Source organism: Bos javanicus, chromosome 22 (genome assembly GCF_032452875.1).
Source record: "Bos javanicus breed banteng chromosome 22, ARS-OSU_banteng_1.0, whole genome shotgun sequence".
NCBI lineage: Eukaryota > Metazoa > Chordata > Mammalia > Artiodactyla > Bovidae > Bos > Bos javanicus.
In genome coordinates, this window is record NC_083889.1 from 26,569,428 (window position 1) to 26,590,551 (window position 21,124).

Consider the following 21,124-nt stretch of genomic DNA (forward strand, 5'->3'; position numbering starts at 1 on the left):
TCTCAGGCTTTATCTGCTTATGGTTTATGAATGTGAATATGACTCATTAAAATCCTGGTTTGAGATCATACAGAAACAGGTCATTTCTGGCCCCTGAATAATCTTCTCTATTTTATAATTAGCTTCTGTATGAAAAAGTTATCTCTTTACAAAACGTTACCAAGTCCTTTTTCATGCTGTACCCAAAACAGTCTATAAGATTATCTACCATAAAAATGTGTTTCTAAGAATAATCTATCATATTTGTATAAATGAAACAAATTCTCCACCTTTTCATGGTTAATAAATACTGTCATGTGACAGTAAAACAAGGGTTGGAGTTTTTTTTTTTTTTTTTCTTTTATTCCATAGTATCAATAGAAAGGAAGTTATAAGAAAGAACATGAAAAATTGTGTATACTATCAGTTCAGGTCAGTTCAGTCGCTCAGTTGTGTCTGACTCTCTGCGACCCCATGGACTGCAGCACGCCAGGCCTCCCTGTCCATCACCAACTCCTGGAGTTTACCCGAACTCATGTCCATTGCCTGGAAAATCCCAAGGACGGAAGAGCCTGGTGGGCTGCAGTCCATGGGGTCGCTAAGAGTCGGACACGACTGAGTGACTTCACTTTCACTTTTCACTTTCATGCATTGGAGAAGGAAATGGCAACCCACTCCAGTGTTCTTGCCTGGAGAATCCCAGGGACGGTGGAGCCTGGTGGGCTGCCGTCTATGGGGTCGCACAGAGTCAGACACGACTGAAGCAACTTAGCAGCAGCAGCATGTCCACTGAGTTGGTGATGCCATCCAACCATCTCATCCTCTGTCGTCCCCTTTTCCTCCCACCTTCAATCTTTCCCAGCATCAGGGTCTTTTCAAATGAGTCAGCTCTTCGCATCAGGTGGCCAAAGTATTGGAGTTTCAGCTTCACTATAATGCCATTTGTAAAACCACCAATACCTGAACACACAAATACACATACAAATATACCCAAATACAAACACATACATTTAAATTGTAATTTATATACTAAGTTGTTGGCATGATTTCCCTAGTAAACTATGGCAGATAAAGGGAAGGAGGAAGGATGAGAGAATCAGAGAATGAACTGAAAAGGAAAGTGAGAGGGAAAACAGCACCCTAAAATATAATATAATATTTAGGTCATTAAGTAAAATATTGTGTCTATATTCAAACAAAATATATATTTTGCTCATTGCCTGGATACTAACATTACAGATGACATATATATAGCATACTCACTTGCCAATTCATTTACTAATGGTCCAAAGAGTAATGTCATTGACGGTGGGAATAAAATTTTCAAATACAGCACAACTACTCAATGAAACTATTTAAGGGAGAATCCTGAAGTGGAAGGGAAAACTGGTAAGGATAAGATTCCAACAGAGACTGAACTTCCTTGAGTGAATTGCAATTGTGACAATCAGCGTTTCTGAACTAGATTATCAAGTCACCTTAATAACATCATGGAAAAAGTTTCATTGTATTCCTTGATTCTCAAAGCAGTCTTAAAATTTATCATGCTGCCTCTGTGTATTTCTACCACCACAAAGGATACACTGCACATCACAAAGGGGATCCCACAGTGCTGTGTTAATGTAATCCCAATGACTGAACATCTGAAAACCACTCTGTTCTTTAAAAGGCTGTTTTGTGAGCAATTGGCGCAACACAGTTTTGCTTTGACTTTGAACAAGTCCCAATGTCACCTTTGCTCTTTTACCTAGAGCTGCATTTTATTTGCCTGAGCAACCATGGACACACTGTGCTGATGGGTTTGTCGTACACTGTGTCTTCGTGACTTTCCACTACAGAGGACAGGTTAACTGCAGTGATTCTAGCATTGTACCCTAATTTCACAGTACAGCTTTTGTATTATTAGTATAAATGTGTTTTTCCATTCCAGGGTGTGTTCCACGTGGGTTATTTCCTCATTGATGATGGTAGTAATTTAACAGGACTTGAAACTGGATTATCTTCTGTAGGAAGACTGATTTAGGTCAATATGGTTAAGAGGTGAACACAATGAGAAAAAGTCTTACTGTAGAAAGTGATTAATTTAATTGCTAAAAAGTGTCTCTTTCTTCGAGTAATCTATGGATCAACAACACCACTAAGAATTGTCTATTTCTTTGAATTATTTCTAGATCAACAACACTTATCTTCAACTATCAGCTACTGCTGGAACTTCAGTACTCAATGTTGTTTTAGGAAAATATAAAGTCCTAGTATATAGTATTCCAGTGTTGACTTAAAAATCAAATACTTCTTACTAAACTGATAGGAAGACCTAAATATTATATTATATTTTAGGGTACTGTTTTCCCTCTCACTTTCCCTTTTCAATTCATTCTCTGATTCTTTCATCCTTCTTCCTTCCCTTTATTTGCCATACTCTACTAGGGAAATCATGCCAACAACTGGGCTTATTTACTGTACAAATAAAGTACAAACTTTATTTGTACTGCTGAAGTCAACTTTCCTAAGATTAAATGTAAAATCAAAGAAGAGAACAGGCATGGGCTCTCTTTCAATCTTTTGATTGTGCCTTGCTCTCTCCTTCCATAGTGACTATATATATATATACAGCCCACAGTGTACTCTCACTGCCTAATTTGCCTTGCATTTCCTATGCTGTTCAGAAGGACCTTTCTTTCATTAGTATATACTTTATATCATGCAGCTGGGAAAGAACTCTTAAAGCAGATTAACCTTTGGGGTTAATAGGCTTCTTCTTATTCATAACTAACACAATGAAGAGTTAGCTCAATAACTTGAAAGGATTATTGCACTTCTCAGAAAGCCTGACCAGTACACTACTTGTTATTTACACTCTAAGAGGAACTGACCATGGATGTGACTTCAAATGCACAAGGATGTATTGAATTTTATGTTTACCCTTGGCCTGTCTAAAATATGTTCACACTACTGACCATATCTTCCTTGCTTAAAATTCACTCCTCTATTGCCTTCTCTGACATACCTGACCTTACTTTCTTCCTCTCTTCTCTATAATTTTCTATTTTCTTTGCTTGATTTCTATCTTTTTTTGCTAACAAATCTGAGGCATTGACCAGGTACATTTCTCTGCATCAGCCCTCATTCTCCTTCCTGTAACTAGCATATTCTGCACATATTTTCTACCACTATCAAATTTTAACATATCATGTCCAAACTCCAATAATCTCCAAACCATGCAAATTACCTGATTATAATGTCAGTCCCTGTCTTATTCATTCCAACATTGTTCCAGCATTGTCTTCTGTAAAGGCCATGCTCATCAGATCACTTCACTGTTGAAGTATTGATAGTCATTTATTAATATCTGGAATTCCAGTTTCCAGCTCCACCAGGTGACCATTCAGACCCTTTAATCTTTATCCATACTCTCTGAGGAGCCAATCATGACTGCTGCTACTATTTATTAGGAATCGTCTGTTCACACTACATGAGTTTTTCTATAAACTACAGCACACAACACTAGCTGCTTCACTACCAAGTCTTCTCACATACTCAGTCTCCTCCTATGTCGGTATTCCTCTGCATAGACTGCCTGCCTCATTCCTCAAGGTCATGTATGGCTTACAATCTTACACATAAGATTTTTCTAATTACTTGAGATTTCAGGATATTTTTCTACCTCAACAGTTACAAAATTGAATGACTTTAGGGACAAGGCACATGACAGTGAGGAGACATAATTTAAATAAAAGCATACTTTTGTATATTGAGCATGCAAGACTACTCCTTAATTTCTCCCTGGAAATTGGCTCTTATGTTAATCTATTAATAAAACACAAGGATATGTCAAATTCTTTTTTCTTTTTTACCTTCTCTTTCACTGGAGACACAAGTAGAGGAAACACTTTGCTCTGAGAAACAGCAGCACAGTGGTGATGATCAAAGCCACTGATGCTCAGCCTTGCTGTCAGAAAGGCAGTAGGGATTGGTAGAGACTGTGGCAACATGTCTTAGTCCAAAGGGCACCTTACTTAATTAATATTAGCTAATTACCATGAGAATATGCAACTAGCGTCAGAAGACAGTATTTTTAGGAAAATCTAGGAATCCCACCACCATGCAGAACAAACCAAAAGTGGCTATATGTGAGAGGTAATCTTCTTACACTAATTGCCTTCTCTCTTGATATTCTGTAGTCAGGATGCATTTAAATACTACTTACTACTATTTGACATTATAATCTACTTACTACATATGTTAGATCACCTTTCCCAAATAGATCCTAAGGTCCTTGAAAAATCAGTTCATGATGTGTGTGTGTGTGTGTGTGTGTGTGTATACATACAGCCAAAAACAAATAAATAAATGTTTATTTTTGGCTGTGCTGGGTCTTCATCGCTGCACATGGGCTATCTCTATATTTGGCAAGCAGCGGGTACTCTAGTTGCCATGTGTGGGCTTCTCCTTGTAGTGGTTTCTCTTATTGCAGAGTAAGGGCTCTAGGGGCATGTGGGTTTCAGTAGCTGCAGCACATGGGCTCAGTAGTTGCAGGACATGGTCTTAGTTGTTCCACAGTATGTGGGATCCTCTTGGATTGGGATCGAACCCTTAACTCCTGCACTGGGAGGAGGAATCTTTACCACTGAGCCACCAGGGAAGCCGCTTATATATGTTTTTAATCTCTCCTGGTGTGTGGTAGAGTGCTAGACCCATGAAAATCAATGACATTTTGATTTACTAGCTGCTTATTTTTATGTTGGCTTAAATATAACCCCAAATATAACCTTGGATAAAATCACAACATTTCTACACCTACTGCATATCAATAATAAGAAAAATGTATAGGAATGGCACATTATATATGCTCAATAAATATAACTGGATGACTGATATTCACCAGATGAAGCAGATTTATGAGTTATGAGACAGAAGTGTTACAGCGGTTTCTTTAAATTTCAGAAGCTATTTTCATAGCATCACTAATAGGATGCTAAGTCACTCCCTAGCTAATGTTTGGAACTAGGCAAACAGTTAGGATCTGGTAATTAGAATCAGAACCATATTGTACTGGATCTAACTAAAATGCTCTGTCGTGGAAGTATAGATCTGAAATAATGATAGTCATAAGAAAGAAACATATATCACAAGTAAAAGAAACAGGAAAAACTGACTTTGATGCATTTAAAATGCTAAAGAAAGAAAGCATGTACAGTGTGCCTATATATAGCCTCTATGTTATATACTTTCTGTAGTACTCATGAAGAAAGTGAGAATGTTACTCACCCAGTCAAGTCTGACTCTTTGTGAATCCAAGGACTCTATCCTGCCAGGCTCCTCTGTCCATGGAATTCTCCAGACGAGGATACTGAAGAGGGTCATCATTCCTTTCTCCAGGGAATGTTTCTGACCCAGGGATGGAACCCAGGTCCTCTGCATTGTAGGCAGATTCTTTACCATCTGAACCACTAGGGAAGCCTCATAGTATGCATAGACATTCTTAAAACTGCTCTGAATAACTAGAAAAGTAAAAATAAAAAGAGAGTCTCAGAAATTATTTTGATCTTTTCAACATTTTCCCTGTTCAGTGCCTAAAAATTAACGTTGTAGTATCTGTGATAAATCCCCAGTTACTACAGGCTTAGGTATCTCTGAAAAAATTTAAAACAGCATGTGTTTTAATTGTAGCCATTTTATACTTTAGAGAGTATTTACAATTTTTAAAATGGGCTGAAACTAAAACTATTTACTAAATGTCATAAATAGTCCAGCTCCAACTGGGCTCAGTTTAACCCTTAACATTTCCAAAGACTTATCAATCACAAATTTACCTAATTATCATAGGTAATTATCAGTGTTTGAAAGGTTAATATGTGCTGTTTTATTATGCTCATCCCTTTCTTTCTTCTCCTGTGTTGTTGGAAGAGGGTGCTTGCTATGACCAATGCGTTCTCTTGGCAGAACTCTGTTAGCCTTTGCCCTGCTTCATTCTGTACTCCAAGGCCAAATTTGCCTGTTACTCCAGGTGTTTCTCGACTTCCTACTTTTGCATTCCAGTCCCCTATAATGAAAAGGACATCCCTTTTGGCTGTTAGTTTTAGCAGGTCTTGTAGGTCTTCATAGAACAGTTCAACTTCAGCTTCTTCAGCATTACTGTTCTGGGCATAGACTTGGATTACTTTGATATTGAATGGTTTGCCTTGGAAATGAACAGAGATCATTCTGTCATTTTTGAGACTGCATCCAAGTACTGCATTTTGGACTCTTTTGTTGATATGATGGCTACATCATGAACTCCTTATTGCCAAATTCAGACTAAAATTGAAGAAAGTAGGGAAAACCACTAGACCATTCAGGTATGACCTAAATCAAATCCCTTATGACTATACAGTGGAAGTGAGAAATAGATTTAAGGGACTAGATCTGATAGACAGAGTGCCTGATGAACTATGGATGGAGGTTCGTGACATTGTACAGGATACAGGGAGCAAGACCATCCCCAAGAAAATAAATGCAAAACAGCAAAAATGGTTGTCTGAAGAGGGCTTACAAATAGCTGTGAAAAGAAGAGACAAGAAAAGCAAAGGAGAAAAGGAAAGATATATCCATTTGAATGCAGAATTCCAAAGAATAGCAAGGAGAGATAAGAAAGCCTTCCTCAGCGATCAATGCAAAGAAGTAGAGAAAAACAATAGAATGGGAAAGACTAGAGATCTCGTCAAGAAAATTAGACGTAATTTTCTTGCATGCAAGGAAACACTGCATGCAAAGATGGGCTTGATAAAGGACAGAAATGGTATGGACCTAACAGAAGCAGAAGATATTAAGAAGACATGGCAAGAATACACAGAAGAACTGTACAAAAAAGATCTTCAGGACCCAGACAATCATGAAGGTGTGATCACTCACACTCACCTAGAGCCGGACATCCTGGAATGTGAAGTCAGATGGGCCTTAGGAAGCATCACTATAAGAAAAGTTAGTGGAGGCGATGGAATTCCAGTTGAGCTATTTCAAATTCTAAAAGATGATGCTGTGAAAGTGCTGCACTCAATATGTCAGCAAATTTGGAAAACTCAGCAGTGGCCACAGGACTGGCAAAGGTCAGTTTTCATTCCAATCCCAAAGAAAGGCAATGCCAAAGAATGCTCAAACTACCTCACAATTGCACTCATCTCACAGGCTAGTAAAGTAATGCTCAAAATTCTCCAAGCCAGGCTTCAGCAATATGTGAACCACGAATTTCCAGATATTCAAGCTGGTTTTAGAAAAGGCAGAGGAACCAGAGATCAAATTGCCAACATCTGCTGGATCATCGAAAAAGCAAGAGAGTTCCAGGAAAAACATCTATTTCTGCTTTATTGACTATGCCAAAGCCTTTGACTGTGTGGATCACAATCAGATCAGATCAGATCAGATCAGTCGCTCAGTCGTGTCCGATTCTTTGCGACCCCATGAATTGCAGCATGCCAGGCCTCCCTGTCCATCACCAACTCCCGGAGTTCACTCAAACTCATGTCCATCAAGTCAGTGATGCCATCCAGCCATCTCATCCTCTGTCGTCCCCTTCTTCTCTTGCCCCCAATCCCCCAACCCCCACCCAGCATCAGAGTCTTTTCCAATGAGTCAACTCTTCACATGAGGTGGCCAAAAGACTGGAGTTTCAGCTTTAGCATCATTCCCTCCAAAGAAATCCCAGGGCTGATCTCCTTTAGGATGGACTGGTTGGATCTCCTTGCAGTCCAAGGGACTCTCAAGAGTCTTCTCCAACACCACAGTTCAAAAGCATCAATTCTTCAGCGCTCAGCCTTCTTTACAGTCCAACTCTCACATCCATACATGACCACAGGAAAAACCATAGCCTTGACTAGACGAACCTTTGTTGGCAAAGTAACGTCTCTGCTTTTGAATACGCTTTCTAGGTTGGTCATAACTTTCCTTCCAAGGAGTAAGCATCTTTTAATTTCATGGCTGCAGTCACCATCTGCAGTGATTTTGGAGCCCAGAAAAATGAAGTCTGACACTGTTTCCACTGTTTCCCCATCTATTTCCCATGAAGCGATGGGACCGGATGCCATGATCTTAGTTTTCTGAATGTTGAGCTTTAAGCCAACTTTTTCACTCTCCACTTTCACTTTCATCAAGAGGCTTTTGAGTTCCTCTTCACTTTCTGCCATAAGGGTGGTGTCATCTGCATATTTGAGGTGATTGATATTTCTCCCGGCAATCTTGATTCCAGCCTGTGTTTCTTCCAGTCCAGCGTTTCTCATGATGTACTCTGCATATAAGTTAAATAAACAGGGTGACAATATACAGCCTTGACATACTCCTTTTCCTATTTGGAACCAATCTGTTGTTCCATGTCCAGTTCTAACTGTTGCTTCCTGACCTGCATATAGGTTTCTCAAGAGGCAGATTAGTGCAAGATGAAAGGTTGTTGTTGAATCATGTGAAGACACTGGGATTCTTGGCCCCTGGAGGAGAAGATTCAATCTGGGGCCAGTGACTAAGCTTGTTGCTCAGAGCTTTTGTGTAATAAAGTTTTATTAAAGTATAAAAGAGATAGAGAAAGCTTCTGGCATAGGCATTAGAAGGTGACAGAAAGAGTATCCCTGGTTAAGGCAGCATTAATATTAGTTGCTATAGAATACTTTAGATGGTCAATGGATTGTGCTTAGAGGTTTATTTAATTGTCATAAAACAATCTTATAAGAGTATTATTGATTTCTGTACCAACCAGAATGGGCTGGGATTTACAGTGGTAACAAACAATCTCAAGTTTTCAAAGTCCATTGTGAGTTAGAATGGGGCTCCAGAGCTGGCTTCTTATTTCAGGACTCAAAATGACAGAACTTCTTTATTTTGAGCATTGTGATTATAAGAGAAAGAAAGATTCTGAATTTTATAAGCACTTTTCAAGATAACCACTCACATATCACTGGGCAAAGCAAGTCACATGCCCACATCTAACTCCAAGAGACGAGAGACATGCTGTGGCTGTACCGTGCTGAGGAAAGAGGACTACAAATATCTACACAACATTAATCATCACTACATTATCTCCCTTTTACAGATAATAAATATGTCACTGGATGATGGTGAATTAATCTACCCATGGTTACACTTGTGGTATGTTAGAACTTGGATTTAAACTCAGATACATCAATTTTGCTAACTAACAACCATTTCCCACCAAATAAAACTTACTGGCTTAAAATAACAATTCATTTGGTTTATGAATCTGTGGGTTGACCATCTTGACCAGGCTCATGTGAATGATTCTTTCCATTAGGCTTGGCTAATTGGGCTAGGATCACTCATGTGTTTATAGTTAGCAGGCATATCTGCTGGGAGCTGTCTAAGATGGTTCAATTAGGACTGCTCATCTCTGTTCCACATGGTATCTCATCCTTTAACAACCCAGGCATGTTCTCATGGCTATGATGCCAGAATACTGAAAGAAGCACAAGGTACATGCGAAACTAGTGTCATATCTTTGCTTCTGTAACAGTCTACTGTCCAAAGCAATCACAAGGCTAACCAAGTTCAGTGGATGAAGAAATAGATTCCACTTCCTGACAGAAGAAGCCATGATAGATGAACTTGCAAAGGACACTGACAAAGGAGGAGGCAATTGGCTTTAAAAGTCTATGTTAACACTATGTTAAGTGCGATGATTATTTCCCCTAATTTAGGAATATAGTTCAATGGCACTTCACCAAGGTTTTACTTGTAAAAACCAATGATCTATTCTGTGTTTTTTTTAAATGGTGAATTTTCATTTAATTCTTTTATAAGACCTACAGGATAAGATCAAAGACAAAAAAACAAGCAAGTGGTACATTGCATCTAATTATTTCCCTTCAAAACAGTTGCAAAAATAGCACATCTAGTAATTATCCATATGGTGATGTTATTTCAACATTTCAAAACTCTCAACTGGAGCTCAAATATGATAAAAAGCAATCAATATCATGTCAAGCAGTGATATTAAATGGTAACTATTAACAAGATATTGAATTTGTGTTTTTTAAATTTTCTGGTGGTTCATAGAAGTAAATGTTGCTAGCTAAAGTCACTCTTCATTTTGAGAAATCAATTCATCGTTAAGTCCTTCTTACTCCTGTCTTATAGAATTAAGAACTACTTCTTCAAAGTCTTTGGTAGGGGATGTATGACAGCATAATTAGGTTAGGCAGAGTTAGGTTCTATATCCTAATATCACCATATAATTGAATGACTTCAGGCAAGTTATGGAATATCTATGACTTGTCTCCACAACTGTAAAATGGGGATTATTAAACAGTATTCTCACAGCTACTTCCTTTGTTTCTTAGGAGAATAGAACAATGCACAAAGCCTTGAGTACAGTAATTGTTCCATAAATATTTCTTCTAATTGGAACAGTACTTTCAATTAGAATGGAAAATTTACATTTAATTTTTTCACTAAATGAAAAAATACATTTAAAAATCTAAGGTAAAAGAGGAAAAAAAAAAAACCAAAAACGTTTAGACCATAAAACTATATTGCAGTTCCAAGGCAGCTTTGGGAGTCAATGGTTTTTAACATTAATGAGAGTAGTTCAATCAACTTTAAGATAATTTGTAGTTTCCCTCAAAATTATATAAATAATAAGAAGAAATCTCTTTCATCTCTTGCCCCCATTTTGTTCATTTAACTCAATGAGAGAATTTTCCTTCCATCATTCCCTTTATTCTGATAGAATACATATGCCCAAAGGACCAGTTATGTACAAGTTTTCAGCTGACCTTTTCAAGGCAGCTAACATTTGAAAGATTTACTCCAAAGGTGTAAGTCAACAATAAAGGACTAGGCAGTTTAGAGAGGTCCATGGAATTCAGAAAGAAATATATAGAAACTACACCCAAACAATGAAGACAAAATCACCGGCAGCAACAAAACCAAGAAAGAGGGAGACAGAGACTCCAGACTATAAACTTGTGTCCTAGTTTCAGAAAGTAAATGGGCCCTGCTCCACAAAAAAGGCTAGTTGTTCAACTCTTAGCTACATTGCCACCAGCATAAAGGATCCCAAGTAGAGGTATTTATGAAATTCAGGAAAGTGAAACATGTGGTAAACCAGTTCTGTATGATTTCTCTCTCCCTCTCTTATATATAGCTCATTTTCCATTCCCTGCTTGCCTTGTCAAATATATATGAATGATGCAAATTATCTTTCCATTATTCACTATATTCTTTAATAGGGAACTCTTTCACTAATTTTAAGTCTATGAGAGGACTTCCCTGGAGGTACAGTGGATAAAAATCCACTTGCCAATGCAGGGAACAAGGGTTTGATCCCTGGTCTGGGAAGATTCTACGTGCTGCAGGGCAACTAAGCCCGTTGGCCACAACTACTGAGCCTGGGTGCTGCAACTACGGGAGCCTGTGCACCTCGTGCCTGCGCACTGCAAGAAGAGAAGCTACTCCAGTGAGGAGCCCATGCACCGCAATGAGGAGTGGCCCCGTCTCACTGCAGCTAGAGAAGGCCCACACACAGCCACGAAGACCCAGCACAAACCAAAAACAAAGATATAAATTTAAAATTCGTTTTAAGGCTATGATAAGAATAATAGCTAATATCTTTCTCTTTTTAATTAATGAACTGCATTTTTTAGAGAGGTTTTAGATTCACAGAAAAATTGAGTGAGAAGCACAAAGCATTCCCATATACACCTTGTCTACACACATATACACCTCCATCACTACTGATACCCACAGTCCAGTGGTGTGGGTGTTACAACTGATGAACCTAACATTGATACATTATTATCTCCCCAAGCCCATAGTTCACACTAGGGTTCACTCTTTGTGTTGTTCCTTCTATGGATTTTCATACAATGTAAGATGACATGTATTTACATTGTAATATCATATCAAATAGTTCTACCACCCTAAAAATCCTCTGTGTTCCACCTATTCATCTCTCCTTCCTTCTTTACCCTTGGGAACCAATGATTTTTACTGGCTCCTTAGTTTAGCCTTTACCAGAATGGCAAATAGTTGTAATCATACAGTATGTAGACTTTTCAGAAAAGCTTCTTTCACTTAGTAATATATGTTCGAGTTTCCTCTCTGTTTTTCCATGTATTAATAGCTTGTTTCTTCTTAGCACTGAGTAACAGTCCATAGTATGCATGTCCCACAGTTTATTTATCTACCTCCTAAGTTTTTTAGGCATATACCTATAGGGATAAATAGCCACATATTATGTAATTTAATCATCCTAATGACCATATTATCCTTATTGAACCAAGGAGGTAAAGTGAAATTAAGTGACATGGCCAAGATCATTTGAATAAAAAATGGTAGATCTAAGATCTTTAAACCTGTTTTCCCTGCTATAAATACACACAAAATGTTTTACATATGTTTCTTAAAATTGCATCAACCAAAATTAATTAAGATATTCTTTAACCGGAGTGTTCTTTGTTTATGTACCAATCTCCACCCACCTCCCTGACTTTTTTCCTTCATAGGGTAAGTTTTGATAGAAACAAAGTTCACTACACTCAGGACTACTGTATTATTGTTTTTAAAAAATGAAAACAATAATTGTAACAAATCACCAGTTACAATTTCTCTTCTGAGCACATCCAGGGTATAAATCTCTTTAGATAATCTAACCCTATATTACACTACCTGTTGTGGAGAGATGATTGTTATATTGTCTCAACTTGAAACTAGAAAGGCCCCCATTCTTTTCATTAATAGTGAATATGAAACTCAATTTCAAATATTTCACTTGTCTTCAGATATCTAGGTTCTCACTTATGAGGCTTAAGAGTCTATAAACCAAATTGGAGGTGAAGAAAAGAGAAAACCAAATGGAGAGGCCTGTTTAAAATTCGACAGTATGCTCTGACACAGATAATGCTTTATTCTCCTCTGTGTCTGTCCTTTCAAAGCAACTGCCAACTGGTCTTTTTATATCCACTTGAAAATATATCATCCACACTTCATGCTTCAGTTTTACTTGAACAATCATCTGTTCACTTTTCCAGCAGAATAATCCCACAGGAGTTTTTTATTTCATATATAAATACTGATTTTTAATATAGAACTTTAATGGTAGCTAATACTATGGTTAAAACCACAGATATTTCCTAAAGTTTCTTATTTTCACAGTAACTATATTTTTTATAATAAAAGCTAAATCACTTTTCAAAAGATTGACAAGCAAGAAAATATTAAATGGGAAATAAATTTCCAGCCAGATTTTCTAGAACAAAGAAATGTATAAATGACAGAAAAATACTCAGTCATGACTAAATTTTGTATATTTGTTCTGTTTAATGTTTGAAAAGCAGAGTCCTTAGTAGGTAAAATCAAATTTTATTTTTAATTAATTTTATTTTTATTTTAAATTAAAAGATTAGTTAAAAGGAGAATGAGGACCCTTGGGAGGAAAAAGGTAATACATTCCTTTACATCTCCTTAGAAAGTATTGGACTGGCCAAAGGTTCATTACAGTTTTTGAACTAACACAATACTATTTAATTGGACACTTAATGTCAGGACATGAGAAATCATAGTTAGGAGTACTAAAGTCCCCTGGAATGGATTCCTCTGTATTTCATGTGCTTTTAGGGGTAACATACATTATGGATCCCATCTTCCCGTAAATTATACAATTGGATTCCCAAGGAACCTTAGCAAGGCACTGAGGCTTTGTAGCATCTGTCCAGCCTCATCGTGTATATTCCCCATGCATAATAAATACTTCACGAATGAAGTCATTTGTTTAGGTGCAGTGATTTTCAGCCCTGGCTGCACAACAGAATCACCTGGAGAGATGGTTTTTTTTTTTTTTTTTTTTAATCTGATGCTCAGGAACTGTCTCAGAGATGAAGCCTAGACAAAATAGTTGTTAAAATTTCCCCAGATGACTATAATTTATAGCTGGCTCTAAGATTCACTGCTCTAGTTTAGTACTTCTCAAACTTTAAACTGTGCAACTATCATCAGGAGGTCTTGTTAAGCTAAGGAATTTGGTTTCATTTATCGGGCATAGCGGGAGCTACCGCAGTTCTGACAAGCTCTGTACGTCCATGGACCACAGTTTGAGTAGCAAGGGCAACAAGGCTGATATAACCTGATTCTTACTTTCAAACAATCAAATCACACAAGAAGCAAGAAACTATGGTCCCCTGGGATAAAATAATACTAAAATAATTGGATTAGTTGGTGAAAAGGGGGCTGAATGAACTTGTTAGCGATTGTGTTCTGGTTTACCAAATAATGTTATTGAACATACATATTGTATAGATAGATAGGTAGATATTAATAGATAGATCATAGAAAATTGCTATTATAAAGTCAGTGATCATGATCACAACATTTTATATGGACCGAACGAAGCCGTGGTTGTCAGTGACATCAATGACTCCAGTTAGAATCAGTCATAATCTCCTCATAAATAGAGAATGATGGTATGTGGGTTGGTAGATGGTATTTGACATTTAGTTCCTTGAGATACTTTCTCCGGTCTTTGGCTTTGGAATCTCTTCAGATTCTATCCCCATCACTGGCGTAAAGGAGAGGGAGGAGAAAAAGATAAGCATGCTTTGAACCTCAGTACAAGGCCGTGGTCATGTATGGATGTGAGAGTTGGACTGTGAAGAAGGCTGAGCACTGAAGAATTGATGCTTTTGAACTGTGGTGTTGGAGAAGACTCTTGAGAGTCCCTTGGAAGGCAAGGAGATCCAACCAGTCCATTCTGAAGGAGATCAGCCCTGGGATTTCTTTGGAAGGAATGATGCTAAAGCTGAAACTCCAGTCCTTTGGCCACCTCATGCGAAGAGTTGACTCATTGGAAAAGACTCTGATGCTGGGAGGGATTGGGGGCAGGAGGAGAAGGGGACGACAGAGGATGAGATGGCTGGATGGCATCACTGACTCGATGGACGTGAGTCTGAGTGAACTCCGGGAGTTGGTGATGGACAGGGAGGCCTGGCATGCTGTGATTCATAGGGTCGCAAAGAGTCGGACATGACTGAGTGACTGAACTGAACTGAACAATGCTGTTAACCTTCACTTGGATTTGGATCTTTTGAGCTTCTGTACCAAGAAAATATAGTAGTGTAAGGATTCCATGAGAGAATGGGAAAATTCCACTCTAGCAGAAACAGATTCTGAAAGAAATGCACATAGAACAATAACCTGACTCCATAAAAGATTAACCTGATTTAAAGCTGTCTTTCATATCGTTATGCTTCTGTAAAAGGTGGGACTATTTTTTGAATATAGTTGACTTTATTTTCAAGAATTAAAATGTGACTGGAACATAAGCAAGCTACTGTTTCATTATCTGGAACATGTATCACATGTAACAACAAATGCAAGATTTTTTTTCCCCTGGTACTTGTGAAAATATTTAGTAAAATCACAGTAATCTATTGATGCTAATACATAAATAAAATCTTCATTTATTTCATGCTCTTGAGTTTCAGACTCTGTATCATATCTAATGTTTTAAAAACTTATAAACAGGCACATCTGAAAAACTAACCAAATATTAAAAAGAAAGCAAATATTTAAAAACAGCTAAATTGGAGAAAAAGTGTGATACAATCTTAATTGTTATTGTTCACATTAAAATGATTCTATGAATCATTTTATTAGAGAATATGCAAGCTATAATTACAGGGACTATCTAGACAAAAAAGATCTATATTTTATTTAATCAATTCATTGATTTAACAAGTATATGAGTTTCCTAGTATAGGAAGTTTTACTTTTAAATTAGCTGGCCTGAGGATAGCTTTGGTAATAAAGAGCTATATAATAATTAAAATTCCATTTACATTTTTCTAAAAAATGTTTACACAATTATTAAATGTTTTTTAAATGTATTTCTTATTTCTGACAAAATATTAATCTTGTAAATATTCACAGCTTATTGTCTCTTGATAACTTGGAAAAATTGGAATATGCTGTATTTGGAAAACTCTATGAGGGTATGTCTATTTTTTACATTTGCAGCAACATAGATGACCTAGAGATTATGAAACTAACTGAAGTAAGCTAAGAAAGACAAATATATGATATCACCTACATGTGGAGTATAAAAAATGATACAAAAACTTACTTACAAAAGAGAAATAGACTCACACACATAGAAAACAAATTTAGGGTTATCAAAGAGGAAAGAAATGGGGATGGATAAATTAGGAATTGGGATTAGCAGATATACACTCAGTTCAGTTCAGTTACTCAGTCGTGTCCAACTCTTTGCAACCCCATGGACTGCAGCACACCAGGCTACCCTGTCCATCACCAACTCCCACAGCTTGCTCAAACTCATGTCCATTGAGTTGATGATGCCATCCAACCATCTCATCCTCTGTCATCCCGTTCTTCTGCCTTCAATTTTTCTCACCTGCAGGGTCTTTTCAAATGAGTCACTTCTTCACAACAGGTGACCAAAGTATTGGAGTTTCAGCTTCACCATCAGCCCTGCCAATGAACATTCAGGACTGATTTCCTTTAGGATGGACTGGTTGGATCTCCATGCAGTCTAAGAGACTCTCAAGAGTCTTCTCCAAAACCACAGTTCAAAAGCACCAATTCTTCAGCACTTAGCTTTTTTATAGCCCAACTCACGTCCATACATGACTATTGAAAACACCAAAGCTTTGACTAGATGGACTTTTGTCAGCAAAATAATGTCTCTGCTTTTTAATATGCTGTCTAGGTTGGTCAGACTTTTCTTCCAAGGAGCAAGCATCTTTTAAGTTTATGGCTGCAGTCACAAAAGTATTTCACTGTTTCCATTGTCTCCCCATCTATTTGCCATGAGGTGATGGGATCGGATGCCGTGATCTGAGTTTTTTCTGAATGTTGAGTTTTAAGCCAACTTTTTACTCTCCTCTTTCATTTTCATCAAGAGGCTCTTTAGTTCTTCTTCACTTTCTGCCACAAGGGTGGTGTCATTTGCATATCTAAGTTATTGATATTTCTCCTGGCAATCTTGATTCCAGCTTGTGCTTCATCCAGTCGAGAGATTCTCATGATGTACTCTGCATGCAAGTTAAATAACAATATACAGCCTTGACGTCCTCCTATCCTGATTTGGAACCAGTCTGTTCTTCCATGTACAGTTCTAACTGTTGCTTCTTGACCTACATACAGATTTCTCAGGAGGCAGATAAGGTGGTCTGGTAGTCCCATCACTTGAAGAATTTTCCTGTTTGTTGTGATCCACACAGTCAAAGGCATCGGCATAGTAAATAAAGCAGAAGTAGATGTTTTTCTGGAACTCTCTTGCTTTTTTGATGACCCAATGGATGTTGGCAACTTGATCTCTGGTTCCTCTGCCTTTTCTATGTTGAGCTTGGACATCTGGAAGTTCATGGTTTACATACTACTGAAGCCTGGCTTGGAGAATTTTGAGCATTACTTTGCTAGTGTGTGAGATGAGTGCAATCGTGCGGTAGTTTGAACATTCTTTGGCACTGCCTTTCTTTGGGATTGGAATGAAAACTGACCTTTTCCAGTCCTGTGGCCACTGCTGAGTTTTCCAAATTTGCTGGCATATTGAGTGCAGAATTCTCATAGCATCATCTTTTAGGATTTGAAACAGCTCAACTGGAATTTTATCACTTCCAGTAGCTTTGTTCATAGTGATACTTCCTAAGGTCCACTTGGCTTCCCATTCCTGGATGTCTGGCTCTAGGTGACATCACGGTTATCTAGGTCATGAAGGTCTTTTTTGTACAGTTCTTCTGTGTATTCTTGCCTCCTCTTCTTAATATCTTCTGCTTCTGTTAGGTCCATAATATTTCTGTCCTTTATTGAGCCCATCTTTGCATGAAATGTTCCCTTTGTATCTCTGATTTTCTTGAATGGATCTCTAGTCTTTCCCATTCTATTGGTTTTCTCTATTTCTTTGCATTGATCATTGAGGAATATTTTCTTATCTCTCCTTGCTATTCTTTGGAACTCTGCATTCAAATGGGTATATCTTTCCTTTTCTCCTTTGCCTTTCACTTCTCTTCTTTTCTCAGCTTTTGTAAGGCCTCCTCAGACAACCATTTTGCCTTTTTGCATTTCTTTTTCTTGGGGATGTTCTTGTTCACTGCCTCCTGTACAGTCATGAACCCCTGTCCATAATTCTTCAGGGACTCTATCAGATCTAATTCCTTGAATCTATTTGTCACTGTATAATCATAAGGGATTTGTTTCAATTCATACCTGAATGGTCTAGTGGTTTTCCATACTTTCCTCAATTTAAGTCTGAATCTGGTAATAAGGAGTTCATGATCTGAGCCACAGTCAGCTACCAGTCTTTTTTTTTTTTTTTTTTTTTTGCTGACTTTACAGAGCTTCTCCATCCTTGAATGCAAAGAACATTATCAATTTGATTTCGGTATTGATCATCTGGTGCTGTCCATGTGTTGAGTCTTCTCTTGTGTTGTTGGAAGTGAGTTTTTGCTATGGCCAGTGTATTCTCTTGGCAAAACTCTGTTAGTCTTTACCCTGCTTCATTTTGTACTCCAAGGCCAAATTTGCCTGTTACTTCAGGTATCTCTTGACTTCCTACTTTTGCATTCCAGTCCCCTATGATGAAAAGGACATCTTTTCTGTGTGCCAGTTCTAGAAGGTCCTGTAGGTCTCCATAGTAGCTTTACACTACTATATATAAAATAGAAGAACAAAAAGCGCCTACTGTATAGCACAGGAAGCTATATTCAATATCTTATAATAAACTATAATGAAAAAGAATCTAGAAAATAATGTATAAGCATCTATAATATATATTTAATATGTATCTGAATCATTTTGCTGTATACCAGAAGCTAATACTACATTGTAAATTAACTATACATCTACTTTAAGTAAAGAAAATAAAAAATAATAGGGGGTGTCTGTAACATCTTCCAGAACTTCATTTAATTTGAAATATTTTTAATCAACCTTATGTTAAAAGGTAATTTTTACTGACTGAATGTAAATGTTTACTCAGAAAATGGAATCTAGACTTAAATTTGAAGGAAATAGAGCTTAAAAATATGTGAGGATATTCACAAGTAACTTCCATAAAATCATCCTTTGTTCTAAAATCTGTCTTCTTTCCACACTCAAAATATTTTTATAAGAATCTATAACCCACCCTCAATAACAAACGTATGTGTCTTTAAAGCACATCTGTGGAAACATTAAAGAGGTAATAAGATGCAATGGAGAGAAAGGATTTTGATTTTGTTGTGGTTGTTCATGGCTCCAAACTTCTTTGTTTAGTTTCATATTTCTTTGCCTTTTTTCCCTCTCAAATTGTTCAGTTCCATCATTCCTACTGTCATAACATCTGCCCCACTGCTTTTCAATATCCTGACATTTCCTATTTCAAGAATGTGATTCTTCCCCTGGAGCATCGATCTGCCCCCTGATTGGCAATGTTGGTTGGCTGGCCTGGTTGTCTCTGTGCAGATTACCACCACCACCCTCAGCCTTTGCCTGAAAGGTTACTTCAGTCCAAATAAATAGAGAGTCTAGATAGACAGTTTTTGTCAGGCAATACAAAATGGATTCTCTAACCTGATAGAACCTTTCAAGTGGATTATGTTGGAAGGATAGGTTTAAACCTAAATAACAACAGTTACTGGGGAACAGCATAATGGAAATGCAGATTTCAGCAGCCTGGGCTGGAATCTTCACTCCATTACTTCAGGCTGGCTTCTTTTCAAAAGGGCACTGTGTCTAATGGTTAATAACATGAGCTCAGATGTCTGAACTTTCAGAATTTAAATCCTGATTTCAGCATTAACTCTTTAGGTAACTTGGGAAAATTATTTAATTTCAGTGAGCTCGGTTTCTCAACTAGTAAAATATCTCACAGTATTATTGTAAAGAGGGAAAAATGAGACAATGAGTGATTTCATAAGTACCTAATAAACAACAGCTATTTTTTATTAGTATAGCAAATGAGTGAAAGTTGTCCTTGTAGCAAAGAGATTTAGGACATAAATAGAAGGAATTAGGCATAATCCTTTTGCAATATAGAGTTTATAAATATAAATATTCTGTAAAACTATATGCTTTTAAAGTCCTGCAGAGCAAAGGGAAAAATGAGATTTCTAAATTCCAGGGATATGTATTAAGAAACATATGCACTGATCAGTAAAGTCTGAAGGGGCTGATGAAACAGACTGTATTTTTCTGAGACAGTCATTTTATTCTATGAATTATTTATAAGGAGAATGAAGTAGAAACAAAAGAAATATGAAAGCATAAGGCTTACCTTATCAGTCATAATCTTTCAAACATCAGCAATGAAGTTATAATCATTTGCCACATGCTGGGGCATCCAGGATGTAACACTGTGTCATGTAAAAAATGCATCATAATATGTAGAAGAAATTAATCCCTGGTAAGCTGCTAAGTGTCTATTTTGAGTTTTCCCTAATTGTGGGTTTAAAAATTAGGTGAAAATAGATTTTGGGTAGAGGACATATCAAATAAGAGCATCTTCAATGTGTGATCCTTTTAGCATATGTTACATCATGGGCTTCCCAGGTGGCAGTAGAGGTAAAGAACTCGCCTGCCAGTATAGGAGACATAAGAGATGATGATTCGACCCCTGGGTCGGTAAGATCCCCTGGAGGAGAGCATGGCAACTCAATTCAGTATTCTTTCCTGGAGAATTCCATGGACAGCTATAATCCATTGGGTCACAAAGAGTTGGGCATGCCTGAAGCAACTTAGCAGGCACGCACGCATGCACATCATGAGCAGTAAAGATCTCTACAGAATTATAACTGTGCAGGTCTTATTTTGGCTACAAGGAAACTGAGGCCTAAGCAACTAACATAACAAAACTGAGTAGCAGAATGTTAAGTGAGAATCCAGGCTTTGTAATTATCAGTCCTTTATCCTTTACACTTTACGCCCTGCCTAATTTACAAGGCAATTTTGAGAAGTAACAACAGGAAAAAACAAGTCAGATTTCACTTTATGCGAAATTTCACTATTAGAGTAAGCAAACTTTATTAGTTCTATAATGCATAACAATTATATGACAATTAGGTGGTATCCATGGGACTATCCTTAGATAATAATAGCTAATAATTATTGAGCAGTCTGTGGTGGAGTACCTATTATGTCCCACGCCGTCTTCTAAATGCTTTATGAGTATTAA